The sequence below is a fragment of the Schistocerca nitens genome, chromosome 8, assembly GCF_023898315.1.
Source record: "Schistocerca nitens isolate TAMUIC-IGC-003100 chromosome 8, iqSchNite1.1, whole genome shotgun sequence".
NCBI classification, from domain to species: Eukaryota; Metazoa; Arthropoda; class Insecta; order Orthoptera; family Acrididae; genus Schistocerca; species Schistocerca nitens.
This window is the reverse complement of record NC_064621.1, coordinates 393482688-393500302: the sequence shown is the minus strand read 5'-3', so window position 1 is coordinate 393500302 and position 17615 is coordinate 393482688.

The following is a 17615-nucleotide window of genomic DNA, read 5'->3' as shown; positions in this document are numbered from 1 at the left end:
AAGAGGCCTCTTTAAACCGCGATGAAGGTTTGATCCGCTGCAGTACCCTATCGGGGATTACGTGATTCCATATGCCAAGCTCGTATCAAATGGCCAGTGGTGATAGCCTAACAAATTGTGGGCCGGTATTCTACAGTATGTCCAGAAAAGGGGTCCCTGATTTCAAAATTAAATATCTCTAAAACAAAGATCGATAGAGGAATACAGTAAACGGTATGTTTATTGTGAAAGGTGTAAGAAGTTTATACAGCAGTTTGAAATAATAGTTACAAAAGCTGCTAACAGATGGCGCTGTACGCTGTACAGCTCATAGCATACATAAGTGAAATAATCGTATGAAAACAATCTTTGCAAACATTCACATCACAATGTTTTCAAAATGTTCACCATTGGCACTACAGAGGTGAAACAAACTAAGAATGTAATTGGCCATCACATTTCGTAGTGTCTCAACCGAAATGGATTCACATGCCAAAGAGATCGCCGATTCAAGCTCGTTCAGCGTGGCGGGATGCTTCGAGTAGATCATGTCTTTCACTGTGCCCCACAAAAAAAAAAAGTCACCGGGAGTCAAATCCGGCGAATATGGAGGCCAATCCATGCCTGCAACAGTAAATTTGGGATATTCCAAAGCAATGACTCGATTCCCGAAGTATTCCTCAACAAAGCGAAACACCTGTTCGGTCCGATATGGTGGGGCTCCATCTTGCATAAACCATTCAGTACCTGGTCGATCCTCTAACGTTTGCTGTGTGGCGAAAAATTGTTCCAAAATAGCAACGTAACGTGCACCAGTAACCGTTTCTCGAATGAAAAAAGGGCCAATAATGCCTCTGCTGCATACTGCAACCCACACAGTAACTAGGAGAATACAGGGGTTTCGCTTCACACCAATATGGCTTTTCGGAACCCCAAAATCGCCAGTTCTGCTTATTCACGTATCCATTCAGGTGGAAGTGTGCTTCATCTGTAAACCAGATGCAGCCAACATCAAATCCTTCACTATCAATCATTGTGAGCATCTGATTAGCAAAGGCAAACCTTTGTTGCACAGCTCGTACGGGTATGGCCTGGTGCGTTTGAATTTTGAACGGAAACATGTGTAGGCTCTTTCTCAGTATTTTCTGCGTGCTGGAACGCTGCAAACCAGTCTCAGATGCACGGACGGATGACATGGGATTTCGCTGAATCATTCCAGAAACTGTGACAATATTTTCAGGCGTAACTGCGGTGTGCTTGCGGCCAACATGCCCCACTAGATCATCAGTTACGCTGCCTGTTCGTTGAAATTTTGCGAAGAGCGTACGAATGGTTTTCGCATCGTGTCCTTTTGGAACATTAAATTGTGCTTGGAAACTTTGCCTTGTTGCCGCAGGACTCTCTTCTAACCTGTGGTACTCTAGCACCAGAAAAACGCGTTGTTCAATGGAGTGCATGGTTTTAATCTCTTCCTTCGGTACGCTAACCTCCTTTCACGTTTCAATAGTGGAACTGATCGCTCTGGGCTTCGGATCACTATTAATACTAAGCATTACGTATGGCGATTACAGCGCCATCTGTTAGCAGCTTTTGTAACTATTATTTCAAACTGCTGTATAAACTTCTTACAGATTTCACAATAAACATACCGTTTACTGCATTCCTCTATCGATCTTTGTTTTCGAGATACTTAATTTTGAAATCAGGGAGTCCTTTTCTGGACACCCTGTATAAGATCGACTAGTAGGACCTTATTTCCTGTCATGTCGTTTATTTAATGATAATACTCGACGTTCGTTAGAAATATGCTGCAAACGTTGCTAGATGCTGAATAACCCTCCCTTTATGAACGTATATGGTTTCAGTGGAACAATATACCATCCTACCCAAATTTTAATGTAAATGAGCACCAGAAGAATCGTTTGCAAGTCAACGAAATCTCACTCCTGTGAAGTCGTAGAAACTGAACAGTACATTTTGAAATGAAATTTCGTGGAACTGTCGTATTCCAATAAACTGCTGCCATGTTATTTCGACGCAGAATTTTCTGACCTTATTCAGATGCCTGATAAAAAAATAAAGCAGCCGAAATTGGTTGAAGAAATTAAATTAAACTTTTCGGGTTTTGAGGATATATGATGTTAGTTCAGTGGACAGACAACCGAGCTGGTACCACGTACGTTCAGTCTGGGATAGATGTGGACATCTTGCTGGCTCGTATAAAAGTCGGGGGGAAATGGAATAACTTAGATATTCGATAGTGAAGCGCTGGCTCCACTGGATCGATTGTCTGAGCCGGGGAAGATTACAAAGTACGGACTTAGAGTGTTTTAGGCCAGACAGTAACATATGGTGAAAGTATTTTGAAAATTTTTAGGCTAGGTTTGGTCTATGTTGCTGGGAAAGTACGCCTAGTGAAGACTAAGTGCAATAGTGTGCTGCGAACTATGCCAGCAGACTAATATTCGCATGTCTTCTGGACACTGATTTTGAACAATTACATCGTGTTGGACTTTAAATACCGTTGATTATAGTTGTTCAAGTGCGCCACTCTGCACGTTTTCGTATACATTCCGTTCCGTTCTAAAAACAGCGTGACACCGAAAAGAAATTGGCATATTTGCGAGAGTTGGTGTTTTAAGGCGAGCAATGATATGTGAACAAATATTTTATGAACTCTTATTTCTTTCATTTTGCAATTGATAGGCTATTAGAATTTTAGCAGAATATTATAACGGTTTGTTCTGCGTAAGAACTGGTGCAATTTAAAGAAGAACTAGCTACGCAGCCAGCGTTGTGCGGATAAGTATTTATTCCAGTCTCCTATTTTTCCATCTCATACCTCCCCCTCCGTCTCTCCATCTGCTCCACCACCTTCTACTTCCATCTTCTCTTCCTCTAATTTCATCTTCTCCTTCCCGCAGTCTCTGTCCATCCTTTCCTCCGCCCCTCTCTCTGTGCACTCTTCCTTCCCCTCTCCATGTCAATTTCCTCCTCCCTTCTCTCTCTCCTTCTCTTTTCTTTCTCCATCGTCTCCTCGTCTGCCCTCTGTTCTCCATTTCCACCTCTTCCCTTTCTCTGTCCATTTCTTCATACCCCCTGTCTGTCCACCACCTCCTTCGCCTTCTCTCTGCCCTTCTCTTCCACCCCTCTGACTGCCCATCTCCTTCTCATCAATTTCTCCCTCTCCCCTCTCTCTCCATTTCCTCCTCCACCCTATCTACGTCATTCTACTCCTCCCGCCTTTCTGTCCCTTTCCACGTTCCTTCCATATCACCCCACGTTATAACCCTAACCCAATAGGAGTTTGGTGGTTCTTATCACCAAAGTATTGCTTCCAGATCGTAAATAATATGTGCATCAAATTTCATTGAAATCGTTCCACAGGTGTAGGATGAGCTTCTTACCCGTGGATTTGCCCGAATACAGTCATGTCTGTTTCTCAATTATTTAACAGAAAAAAATGTTTCAAATGGCTCTGAGCACTATGGGACTTAACATCTGAGGTCATCAGTCCCCTAGAACTAAGAACTACTTAAACGTAACTAACCTAAGGACATCACACACATCCATGACCGAGGCAGGATTCGAACCTGCGACCGTAGCGGTCTCGCGGTTCCAGACTGTAGCGCCTAGAACAGCTTGGACACCCCGGCCGGCTATTTAACACATTTCACACGTAGTTGTACACACATTTTCGCATTATCCCTAGAGAATTTCTCCCTGGAGTTTCATTTTCACGCAGCTAAATGGTTATGAATTCGTGTTTTCAAACTATGTGTCGTACAGTGATACATTTTCTAGGTGCATTCAACGGTATATGAAGATACTGTTTGCGAGAAACCTTTTTAATAGATTATTGTGCAAGAGCGAACTGCTTGAAATGTAACACTTAATTTCCCGTTTATTCTGTAACGTCCCCTTAGAAAAATTAATGAATTACTGTGCTGATAAACCTCTTACACTATCTGATTTTCAGACAGCTGAGCAGAACTGAACGTACTCAGACATTTCGCTCTTTACCTATTCTGATCAACACTAAACTGACAGCCAATATTTTTAGCGCAACGCCATCTGACTTTCAATAATCCATACAAAAGAATTGCCCTGGCTAACATTAACCTATACGTTTCACAAATCACTTACCTCACAAAAATCTTCGTTACTCAAGCTAGTGCAATACAGCGAGCGCCACTACTGCCAGCTAAATAAAAGATTCAAACTACTGAAGGCACTAACTACTGATAGGCATAGTTAGCAAATGAAAGATTTTGATAGAGAACAAAAAATGTATTTACCTTAATATTGTTCAAAAGTCATATTATATATATCAGTTCATAACATCCAGTCTTACAAATTTACTCTTTCTTAATGAGACACGTCCAGATCGTCCGCTCTCTAAACTCCGCCATCTCTCTCCCCACATCCACCACTGCTGGCGGCTCACCTCCAACTGCGCAACGCTACGCGCTGTTAACAGCCAACTGCCCACCACTACAATAGCGACTATTCCCACAATGCCACCCAGCCACAGACTGCACACAGCACAGCCTGCGATTTTAATACAAAGCGCTACGTGTCATCACCAACATAAAAACCTAAACATCCTACTTACAATTCTCACGCCCTTACTGTATTTACGTTAGGTAACATTTATCGTTCGCCTATGGTGGGCTGAGGGTTGTTTGCTGTAAAGAAGTGAAAATTAAAACGTCATGGACGACGCAGCAGTTTTGCAGGCATATCGATATTTGGAGTTATATCTCGTGCACTAAGTGCCGTTCAAAGATATAACTTTGCTGGTACGTCCAATGGTGTATATGAATACTGTCTGAAAAAGTGTCACAAGTTTGGTTGAAATCAGTCCAGAGGCTTAGGAGGAAATACATATACGTACACAGGTACGTACCTCTATTTTTATAACATGTATGGATTTGTAAACTTTTGGTTCATAGCTTAGCAGCGAAAATTATGTCATTATGGACAACCTTTTCAATATATTTTAGTGTAAGAGCGAACTGCCTAGCATGTAATAGTTTCTTTCCCGTTTCTTCTTACGCCCTTACTATACTTACGTTGAGTAACATTCACCGTTCGGCTATGGTGTGCTGACTGAGAACGTGGACATTTAGTAGAACTGCACCCCCGCTATGCAGCCAAAATACTTAGAAACTATCCCTAACCAACTTCCGAAACTTTGTTGGTGGAGACTGGGTTCACCCAGTAGTTAGGCTTCCGTACCAGGGCAACTGAGTGACTAAAACTAACGTGGGGAACAGCTGCATGTCGGAAGACCGAGACAGTGGCAGCAACCCTTAAGACTTCATGACAGCAATGTACGAGAGAGACTGTCCAGCTGCCGACAGTAGGAGTATCCTGCCGACGCTGTGAAGTGGGCGGAAACGTGAAGGCCGCGGTGGAGGTGCAAATTGTTTTATGCTAATTGGAAGTAATCGCTGGCGGTGCGCGGCGCTCGCTAAGCCGACAACGGAGTGCCGCAATTTGCAGGATGGGGCGAGCACTCCGCCCCCGCTCCGCTTCTCCGCCACCGACCCCGCCGCCTCCGCATCCTAAGAGTTGGCGTTCCGCCCCCGCCTTCGCCGTCGACTTCATTTGGCTTTCATGGAATCTTCTTAAAAAATGATATGCGGTCTTGCGCGGCGCCTTCGCTCCGCGGAGCCCTCGCACGCCTTTTTCCCTGCGCCAGTAACCTCTTTCCCCGGCGGTGCGGCGGTCTAACCCGGCGTACACCTCGCCCTTAAGCTGGCTAACAGGCCAGCCCCGTGTGCTCTGGCCGCGCGGATAAATATGTAAATCGCGCCGCGAAATTGCAACTGCAACCGAGTTTAGCTGGCAGATACTTTTTTTAACGAAGAAAATGGGCGGCGGAATTTCGTCTTAAGCCTGTATTATTCACACTCGCATACGAGATTGCACCCCTTCTTCCTCCCTCATCTCTAGCGCTGATATCTAATCCGAACACGGCAGGTGAACAGCAATTTTTAGAGTTTCCATTCGCTTCAGTACGATGCTTTTCAATATCGCAACCTCCTTTGGATACGATCGCCGTCGCTTTAAATTTGATTACAATTGCTAGTGTGGCTGTATCGGGATTGCTAATACGAAACAGGATTTTATGTGCAGAATAGTTTTCAAATTAGACCTTGCGTGTTACAAAATACATGGTACGTTATGCTCTGTCGGCTACTGTGGGAGTCAACACCGACACAAACAAGGAAGGAAAAAAGCTGCGATAGCCACTGGCAGGAATCCAAAATGGTCTCTACAAAACACTTCCAGATTAATAGAATAATTTCTAAAAAGGAAACAAACATAACTTGCTTCTTGTGCTTCCTATGCCTCCTACATGCAGACACTTTGCATACTATTCATACTCGCAGAACGCAGGGTAAGTGTCGTCTTGATATTACTCAGTAGTGATGCTCTCAAAGTCTGAGCCCGAACTGGGCCGACCAGCGATGGCAGCTGGTTAACTCTTTTAGAGTAGGTAGCACTACGTGTGTACCACCATTCCTTCTTACCTAAATAGATGGCGCTACAAAAAACATATCACTTAACTGAGAAGTCCAGACTCAACCAGCACGAAGGTGTGTGTATGTGTGTGTGTGTGTGTGTGTGTGTGTGTGTGTGTGTGTGTGTGTGTGTGCGCGCGCGCGCGTCGAACTACCCATTGTACGTAACGCTGTAGTTCCCACTACAACCGAGAGGGGCCCGAACTAACATTGCTCCGTACAATCCGGCTATGGCGATTGTTATTTCCAACGCTGTACATAATGTTTCCAGTTTCCACCCACTGCGACCGAATGTGCGATTGTTTCTGCCTTTACATGATACATTGTTGGTTCAGCTTTTTATTAGAGGTAATATAATAACACACATTAAGAATACCATAGAATTCACGGTTCTTAGATATATTCTGCGGAAGCCGGCTATTTCATGAATAACTCAAGAGTTCAAAATATTTACCACCATGCATCAACGTTCCTCCACTACATTAAATGCTGTATGCAACATCGATTAGTTTTACACATTTGGAGCGTTGTTTGTGATGTACAGTAGCATGAGAGCGTAAATGAACATGATATACGTAATTTGAGACATTTTCAAATTCCCTTTGTAATGAATCTCTGTAGGGAAATGGTAAAAGATGAGAGTAGGACAATAGTCCATTCTGAAATACCTCCAGGTAAGCTTTGATCAGACGAAGATACAGATTGTAGTGAACCTTGCGCCAAAAACTGCCATGTAACTTTAAGAGTGGTGGTACACTCAACTCACCATCACTGTTTTCCAGAAACTGTTTTGGTTCAAATGGTTCAAATGGCTCTGAGCACTATGCGACTTAATTTTTGAGGTCATCAGTCACCTAGAACTTAGAACTAACTAAACCTAACTAACCTAAGGACATCACACACATCCATGCCCGAGGCAAGATTCGAACCTGCGACCGTAGCGGTAGCTCGGTTCCAGACTCTAGCGCCCAGAACCGCACGGCCACACCGGCCGGCGAAAAACTGTTTCGAAGAACATTGTAATGTCAGTTAATGGTATATCGTCAGTTTATGAAACCGTTCAAATAAAAGTGTGGAATAAGGGTCGACATTTGTCTCACATCCCTGTGCCTGAATAAGTTAAGTCAGCGTTGACAGGAAGCGCTGAACTCTTGAAACGTCCCCTTAGAAAACTGTGCTGGTAAACTTCTACGTTATTTGATACAAAGACAGCTGAGTAAAACAGAGCGTACTCAAACAGTTCTCTCTTTACTTACTCTGATCATCACTGACACAGACTATTTTTTTAGCGCAACGCAATCTGACTTTCAATAATCCTTACAAAAGAATGGCCCTGACTAACAATAACCTATAGCTTTCATAAATCACTTACCTCAAAAAAATCTTCGTTCCTCGAACTACTGCAATACAGCGAGCGCCAATACTGCCAGCTAAATAAAAGATTCTATCTACTGAAGGCACTAACTACTGATAAGCATAGTTAGGAAATGAAAAATTTTGATAGAGTACAAACAATATTTTTACCTTAATAATGTTCAAAAGTCATCATATAATATCTATCAATTCATGACATACATCTTTACAAATTGCCTTTTTCTGGCGGACAAACGTCCAGATTGTCCGCTTATGGTAATCCCTCAAAACTCTGGCATCTCTCTCTCTCTCTCTCTCTCTCTCTCTCTCTCTCTCTCTACATCCACCACTGCTGGCGACTCACCTCCAACTGCACAAAGTTACGCGCTGTTCACATCCAACTGCCCAACACTACACAAGCGAATATTCCAACAATGTGTCTAACCAGCCACCGACTGCACACAGCACAGTCAGTGATTTTAATACATAGCGCTACGTGGCGTTACCAACATAAAAACCTAAACAGCCTACTTACACTCTGTCTTCCTTGAGGTGTGGCGCTGCCCGCTCTTTCCATCGGCGCGCGTTTCAGCGTCTTTACGATGCCACTTTGCAGCGCTGCGCTGGTCGGTCTGCAGACGACGCTTTACTTCTGCAGACATTAAAACATTTTTGTTACTTTCCACTACTTTCCGATTTTACCGGAGAGCCGTGTGTGTTAACACGTCGCTTCCAGTGTTGGGGAAGTTGTGTTGCACCCGAGATGGAATACGTCCAGCGTATTAACACCCATCGATTCCGTTAAATAATTTAATTTTTCTTCTTCTCTCATTACTATTGCTTCCATTTTCTTATTACTGATAACAATACTTCCTTGCATTATGGAACAATTTATGGTGTTGAATGAAGAACAGAAATAGTTTCGGCCTGTTTTTAAAAATGAGGCAACAGGTCCTGATTGATTACTAACAGTATCATCGCCCAGTTCAAGCAGCTACGGATAGAAACTTGAAATTCGGAGACGATGTTGATCTTCTACTTTAACCATTGCTTAAAAAAAGACATTTCGAAAATTCACACCAAAAGGTCAGAAATAGAGGAAGAAATTTTTTATGAAAATATGACGCTATTAAGACCGTTTTGAAACTACAACTACGAAAACTGGTTTTTGGTTACTCAGTCGGAAATAAAAGAAAAATAATTTCAGAATTTTTGGAAATTCAGTCACAAAGGACGCGAAAAAGTGAGTGATTTTTTTTTTTATAAGTGTCTCTTAAGGAACAAGTGAAGCAATTTTGAAGCTACATTTATGGAAATTGGTATTTGACTTCCCAGTTGGAAGTTTTAAAAAAAGTTTTTCAGTGTTTTGGGAAACTCAACACCTAAGAGGATGAAATAGGAGCCGAACGTCTTAGGGAAATATTATGAAACCATTTTTAAGCCTAAATGTATAAAAATGTTTATTGGTTTTGATCATAAATTTAAAAAAAAAGTATTTGTTTCAGTGTTTTCAAATTTAAGCTTCGTAGTGGGCGAAATATGGGGTGATAATTTTTGTAAAAATATTTCGTAACGTTAAAACATTAATGGTGCTAGGCAGGTGTAGTTCATTAAGAAGGGATTTCGGCAAATTCTACCCGTAAGAAGGTGAAATAGAAAATGAAAGGTTTTTGAAAGTATGCTTCTATTAAGGCAGTTTTGAAGCTAAAACTACGAAAATTCATATTTGCTCTCTGGGCCAGGAATTACAAATACGGCTTCCAGCATTTTCGTATATTCAGCTCCTAAAGGGAAAGAAGTGCTTAAGCATTTTTAAAGCTACAGCTAGATAAGAAATAAAGAAACGTGCCTCAGTGTTTTTGGGAATCCAACTCCTAAGTGCGTGAAATAGGGGATGAAAATATTTCATTACTAAATCAATACTGATTTTGGGGGCAGAAGTACATTCTTAAAAGGGAATGCTTCTGTGGTATTAAATAATGTGAAAAGTTTCGGCGTTGCAGTTTGAGAACTAAATCAAAGACAGCTGTTTAATAGTCACTACGACAAATCGGTCTTATCAGAATTGCATAGAAAAAGAAAGGGATCCTTCATACATTAATTTTTCAGTAGGCCTACTATCTGTTTCTAAAATTATTTTGTTTTAGTTACTACGCAAACTAATCATAATTGATTTGAAATAGATACAACGTTTCAATGCGATTTCCCTTTGAGATTAGAGAATTAAGTACCGGAGATAAGACTAGCAGTAATATCTTTTGAACCACTTACTTGATTTGTTACTTTCTTTTTTTAACTCGCTATGGAAAACTTTAATTAAACAAAGACTATCAGCCATGTAAGGGATGACCAACTCTTTCATGGAGTGCGAATTTACATGTAAGTTTTGGGCATAACAACATACATAAAAATATCTATTATATACGTAAAAGTATCTTCTGAACCACTTACTCGGTTGGTCTCTTCCTTTTTTTAACTCGCTATATGGAATTAAATTCTCTGGAACTAATGGAATTAATTGAAATTCGGTGGAACACTTTAATTAGACAAAGACTATCAGCCATGTAAGGGGTGACTAACTCTTTCATTGAGTACAAATTTTCATATCAGCTGTGGGCATTACATACAAATTCGATTGCGTAAGAACAAAAAGCAAAAAAAGAAAATCTAATATACAAGTCTAGTATAGACGTTCCGCCTCAATTACACGATTTGCGAACATTTCGAAACGTTGTGACACTTTCGCATGAATAACACTACAGTCAAACAGAAAGGGCATCCTACCGCCCTATGAGTCTAACACTGCCATAGTTTTTATGTAGAAACATAATTGGATCGGCAGATTGAACCGTTTGTATCAATCCAACTTGAAGCCACAATTCACTGACCATGGTAGGATACAAATGGCCTTCATATCAAGCATCATATTTTTCCAATCCAGTACGGAAGTGTAAAGGTGTACACCAAAAATTCCAGGTTCAGATGCTACCAATTGATGCTCCAGGGATTCCATATTCGTGAAATGTCTTGATTAAAATTTCAACCGTTTGTGATCTTCTTTTCATTACAGAAAAAGAGCCATTCTTTGATGAGGAAAGAAATGCTTATTTCAAGATTATTGGGTATATCTAACGTTATTTAAGCTCTTCATGTGGAGGTCGAAGGAAGCACAGCACGCCCAGAAGATCAGAATGTATTTTTACTCTGCGGCAGAACGTGCGTCGATATGAAACTGTGTGCCAGGAAGGGACTCGAACCTGGGATCCTTGTCATTCCTGGGCAAGTGCTGTTCTGACGGAGCTACCCAAGTACGACTTACAAACCCCACAAATTAGTTCTGTACTTTCGTTAGTAGCTTCGTTCCTACCTTACAAATATCACAGTAAGTCTCCTTGTCCCGTTGCGGTACTAGAACTCTCAGAAGCAGGAAAGTTTCTTGGATGGCTCATTTGTTAAAATACTTCCCACTGAAATGCAGATGTTCCAAATTTCATTCCCGGTCCTGTGCATAGCTTTAATCTGCCAGGAAGCTAATTATTTTTGTTTGAGAGTTTCAGGGTTATTTCATCACTTTTTCTGTGATAATCGAAATGTCATAGCATCCTGAGGTAAGAGAGCGGCGCAAACAAGTTTTGTTCAGCCATAACGTTCTTCGTACAGTTGTCCTCTTTGTACAGATCTGTATAAAGAGGTGCAGATTTTGTCTTCTCATGTTTCGTAGAAAGTAATTAACTCCAAATGATGTCTGTTATAAGAGAAGTGAAAAGGTACAACTTGAATAGTAATTAAGCAGGAATTATTGCCCAGTGGCAGAAACTTCTGGAGATTAATTTTTAAACAATTTCACAGTCAGCCTCAGCGGGTTCTGAATATGCAGCATTCCTGCCGGGCTGAGATCTTGCGCGCTAATGGACGCATCGTAAACACTGAACTGCAGCGCCGAATTGCAAATGAGTTCCGCAGAATGGCAGTGAGAGAGAGGATAATGTTTCTTTGGTGTCTTATTGGAAAGTTATGCTTCTATCCCAACCTTAAGAACCACAACAACGTGTAACCCATGATCATTCTCACCTTACGCTGAATAGTGAGTCAACCTTTTGGGTGGGGAGACATTTTATATCCCATGGAATAATTAAGATATATAATTAGACGTAAATACAACAAAAGTAACGAACAAAAACCGAAGCACATTCAACGTTAGGGAGCTGCTTGGGTCAGATATGTATTGTGTGACCGGTTTGTAGGCCTACGAAATAAATCTTCTTGATGCCTATTTTTTTATGGTACTTCAGACCGAAGATTGACTTGATGCTACTCTCCACGATTAACCTGTGCAAGCCTCTTCACCTCTGCTCAAATAGCGCATCCGACATCTATTTTAAACTGTTTACTGTATTCAAGCGTTGGTGTACCTCTACAAATTGAGCAACAAATTTCTTAGTCCCTCTATTCGATTCAGTACGTCGTCATTAATTATTCGATCTACCAATCGATTTTCAACAAACGTTTTATCGTAGAGAGATTCAGCAATTGTGTAGATGTTTGATATAAATTTCATTTATTCTTCTATCTGCCCCCCCCCCCCCCTGAACCATGGGGCTTGCCGTTGGTGGGGAGGCTTGCGTGCCTCAGCGATACAGATAGCCGTACCGTAGGTGCAACCACAACGGACGGGTATCTGTTGAGAGGCCACACAAACGTGTGGCTCCTGAAGAGGGGCAGCAACCTTTTCAGTAGTTGCAGGGGCAACAGTCTGGATGATTGACAGATCTGGCCTTGTAACATTAACCAAAACGGCCTTGCTGTGCTGGTACTGCGAACGGCTGAAAGCAAGGGGAAACTACAGCCGTAATTTTTCCCGAGGGCATGCAGCTTTACTGTATGGTTAAATGATGATGGCGTCCTCTTGGGTAAAATATTCCGGAGGTAAAGTAGTCCCCCATTCGGATCTCCGGAGAAAGAAAACTGGCGTTCTACGGATCGGAGCGTGGAATGTCAGATCCCTTAATCGGGCAGGTAGGTTAGAAAATTTAAAAAGGGAAATGGATTGGTTAAAGTTAGGTATAATGGGAATTAGTGAAGTTCGGTGGCAGGAGGAACAAGACTTCTGGTCATGTGACTACAGGGTTATAAACACAAAATCAAATAGGGGTAATGCAGGAGTAGGTTTAATAATGAATAGGAAAATAGGAATGCGGGTAAGCTACTACAAACAGCATAGTGAACGCATTATTGTGGCCAAGATAGATACAAAGCCCACGCCTACGACAGTAGTACAAGTTCATATGCCGACTAGCTCTGCAGATGATGAAGAAATTGAAGAAATGTATGATGAAATAAAAGAAATTATTCAGATAGTGAAGGGAGACGAAAATTTAATAGTCATGGTTGACTTGAATTCGTCAGTAGGAAAAGGGAGAGAAGGAAACGTAGTAGGTGAATATGGATTGGGGCTAAGAAATGAAAGGGGAAGCCGCCTGGTAGAATTTTGCACAGAGCATAACTTAATCTTAGCTAACACTTGGTTCAAGAATCATGAAAGAACGTTGTATACATGGAAGAAGCCTGGAGATACTGGCAGGTTTCAGATAGATTATATAATGGTAACACAGAGATTTAGAAACCAGGTTTTAAATTGTAAGACATTTCCAGGGGCAGATGTGGACTCTGACCACAATCTGTTGGTTATGAACTGTAGATTAAAACTGAAGAAACTACAAAAATGTGGTAATTTAAGGAGATGGGATCTGGACAAACTGACTAAACCAGAGGTTGTACAGAGTTGCAGGGAGAGCATAAGGGAACAATTGACAAGAATGGGGGAAAGACAGTAGAAGAAGAATGGGTAGCTTTGAGGGCTGAAGTAGTGAAGGCAGCAGAGGGTCAAGTAGGTAAAAAGACGAGGGCTAGTAGAAATCCTTGGGTAACAGAGGAAATATTGAATTTAATTGACGAAAGGAGAAAATATAAAAATGCAGTAAGTGAAGCAGACAAAAAGGAATACAAACGTCTCAAAAATGAGATAGACAGGAAGTGCAAAATGGCTAAGCAGGGATGGCTAGAGGACAAATGTAAGGATGTAGAGGCTTATTTCACTAGGGGTAAGATAGATACTGCCTACAGGAAAATTAAAGAGACCTTTGGAGAAAAGAGAACCACTTATATGAATATCAAGAGCTCAGATGGAAACACAGTTCTAAGCAAAGAAGGGAAGGCAGAAAGGTGGAAGGAGTATATAGAGGGTCTATACAAGGGCGATGTACTTGAGGACAATATTATGGAAATGGAAGAGGATGTAGATGAAGATGAAATGGGAGATATGATACTGCGTGAAGAGTTTGACAGAGCACTGAAAGACCTGAGAAGAAACAAGGCCCCCGGAGTAGACAACATTCCATTAGAACGACTGACAGCCTTGGGAGAGCCAGCCCTGACAAAACTCTACCATCTGGTGAGCAAGATGTATGAGACAGGCGAAATACCCTCAGACTTCAAGAAGAATACAGTAATTTCAATCCCAAAGACAGCAGGTGTTGACAGATGTGCAAATTACCGAACTATCAGTTTAATAAGTCACGGCTGCAAAATACTAACGCCTATTCTTTACAGACGAATGGAAAAACTAGTAGAAGCCGACCTCGGGGAAGATCAGTTTGGATTCCGTAGAAATATCGGAACACATGAGGCAATACTGACCCTACGACTTATCTTAGAAGCTAGATTAAGAAAAGGCAAACCTACGTATCTAGCATTTGTAGACTTAGAGAAAGCTTTTGACAATGTTGACTGGAATACTCTCTTCCAAATTCTGAAGGTTGCAGGGGCAAAATACAGGGAGCGAAAAGGTATTTACAATTTGTACAGAAACCAGATGGCAGTTATAAGAGTCGAGGGACATCAAAGGGAAGCAGTGGTTGGGAAGGGAGTGAGACAGGGTTGTAGCCTCTCCCCGATGTTATTCAATCTGTATATTGAGCAAGCAGTAAAGGAAAGAAAAGAAAATTTTGGAGTATGTATTAAAATCCAGGGAGAAGAAATAAAAACTTTGAGGTTCGCCGATGACATTGTAATTCTGTCAGAGACAGCAAAGGACTTGGAAGAGCAGCTGAATGGAATGGACAGTGTCTTGAAAGGAGGATATAAGATGAACATCAACAAAAGCAAAACGAGGATAATGGAATGTAGTCGAATTAAGTCAGGTGATGCTGAGGGAATTAGATTAGGGAATGAAACACTTAAAGCAGTTAAGTAGTTTTGCTATTTGGGGAGCAAAATAACTGATGGTGGTCGAAGTAGAGAGGATATAAAATGTAGACTGGCAATGGCTAGGAAAGCATTTCTGAAGAAGAGAAATTTGTTAACATCGAGTATAGATTTAAGTGTCAGGAATTCGTTTCTGAAAGTATTTGTAGGGAGTGTAGCCATGTATGGAAGTGAAACATGGACGATAAATAGTTTGGACAAGAAGAGAATAGAAGGTATAGAAATGTGGTGCTACAGAAGAATGCTGAAGATTAGATGGGTAGATCACATAACTTATGAGGAAGTACTGAATAGGATTGGGGAGACGCGAAGTTTGTGGCACAACTTGACTAGAAGAAGGGATCGGTTGGTAGGACATATTCTGAGGCATTAAGGGATCACCAATTTGGTATTGGAGGGCAGCGTGGAGGGTAAAAATCGTAGAGGGAGACCAAGAGATGAATACACCAAACAGATACAGAGGGTGTAGGTTGCAGTATCTACTGGGAGATGAAGAAGCTTGCACTGGATAGAGTAACAGGGAGAGCTGCATCAAACCAGTCTCAGGACTGAAGACCACAACAACAACAACTTCTGTCTTAGTTGCACGTTCGCACATTTTTAATTTGATTACATGTTTCAATCATTCTGGATAATCTTCAGATCTCTAACAAAATATAGCTAAATATGTATCGGCTAATATTTAACAATATGTAGTAGAGAAAAGAATTGTGCATAAACTTAAAATTTACCTTAGCAGTAGCGTCAACAACTCATCTTGTCTTCCAGATCCACGTATCAGAGTACTGTGTTTTGCAGCTGCGTTCAGTGTGTTTTAAGTAGGTATGTTTCAACGAGAATATTTAAATAACTATACCTTCTACAATTTTAGCACTATCTCGCCTGTAAAACTTATGACAACTCTACGACGCCTTTCAGCTTCCTTTAGCCCTCACCCATCTAACTTCTCTCCAAATCAACTTCCTCGTTCCTCCCCGCTATTTAAAACATTGAAAGCAGTACTCTGATACGTGGTTCCGGTAGACAAGGCAGGTTTCTGAAGCAACTACTGAGGTAAATTCTACGTTTATGCACAATTTTTTCGTTTCTACTTACTGTAAAATATTACACCGTACATGCTTAGTTTTATTTTGTTTTAGATCTGAAGATGATCCAGAGTGATTGAAACATCTAATCAAATGAATAACGTTTAACTGAGACGGAACAATAAATGAATATTATGTTTAAAGCTTTATCGTATCTAAAAGAACCACAAGAACATTCTTGTATGGAGATGTGTGTTTGATATTGTAAGTTAGGAGGATTACGTTTCTTCTGAACATCTGACTTGAAGGGCAACATTGTGTATAGATGAACACTACTTTCCATAATTTTGAAAATTTCTAGCGATTACAGACAACGGAAAGGAAACACATTATAAAGTAGCATTTTATTAGTTTCTAAATGTTTATTAAGCCCAAACAATACATGGCTAAATGCAAATATTAAATATTAGATTCCTCAAAATAGCCAACTTTTGCTTTAATAAACGCCTTGCATATTCTTGACATGCGATGAGCCAATTTTGCCAAGCCTTCAGTTGTAATTTCTTTCCATTCTTTCTCCAATACCTCTCATAAGTGTGCTCCACTCATGATTCCCTGTTTTCGGATCCTCCTGTGCAACTCATTCCATAGCAGCTTGATTGGGTTACAGTTAGTAGACTGTGGAGACCATTCCATGATTCCTGGACCCACAAGACACGGCCGTTTTCCAGAGGCACATCGTCCAACAACGCTGGCTTTCATCCTAACATGGCCGCTTCTAGGATTCAGCGTGGCTCCCTGGTGAAGGGAGGATCTTGCCTATTTTTTTCGAGCAGCTGCAGCAAATGCCGACAGGACGAGAAAGTTCATCCCGAGGTTTCGTTTGAACCTTCTGGAGTTTGATGGGATAAAGATGTTCACGTTGAAAGACCGTGTTACACTGCCATGTGGTTCGCACTCATGGTGTGTGTTACTGCTCGGGTGCTCATAGAAGGCTGCTCTGTAAAACACGGACTTCTAGCGTTTTCAATCTCTGGTGTATGGAGTGTCTGCGGGTGTCCATTAGTACGTAAGATCAAATCAAATGGTTCAAATGGCTCTAGGCACTATGGGACTTACCAAAAAAATGATTCAAATGGCTCTGAGCACTGACTCAAGAGTCGCCTAGAACTACTGAAACCTAAATAACCTAAGGACATCACACACATCCATGCCCGAGGCAAGATTCGAACCTGCGACCGTAGCGGTCGCGCGGTTCCAGACTGTAGCGCCTAGAACCGCTCGGCCACTCAGGCCGGCGGGGACTTAACATCTGAGGTCATTAGTCCCCTAGATTTGGAACTACTTAAACCTAACTAACCTAAGGACATCACACACATCCACTCCCGAGGCAGGATTCGAATCTGCGACCGTAGCAGCAGCGTGGTTCCGGACTGAAGCGCCTAGAATCGTTCGGCCACAG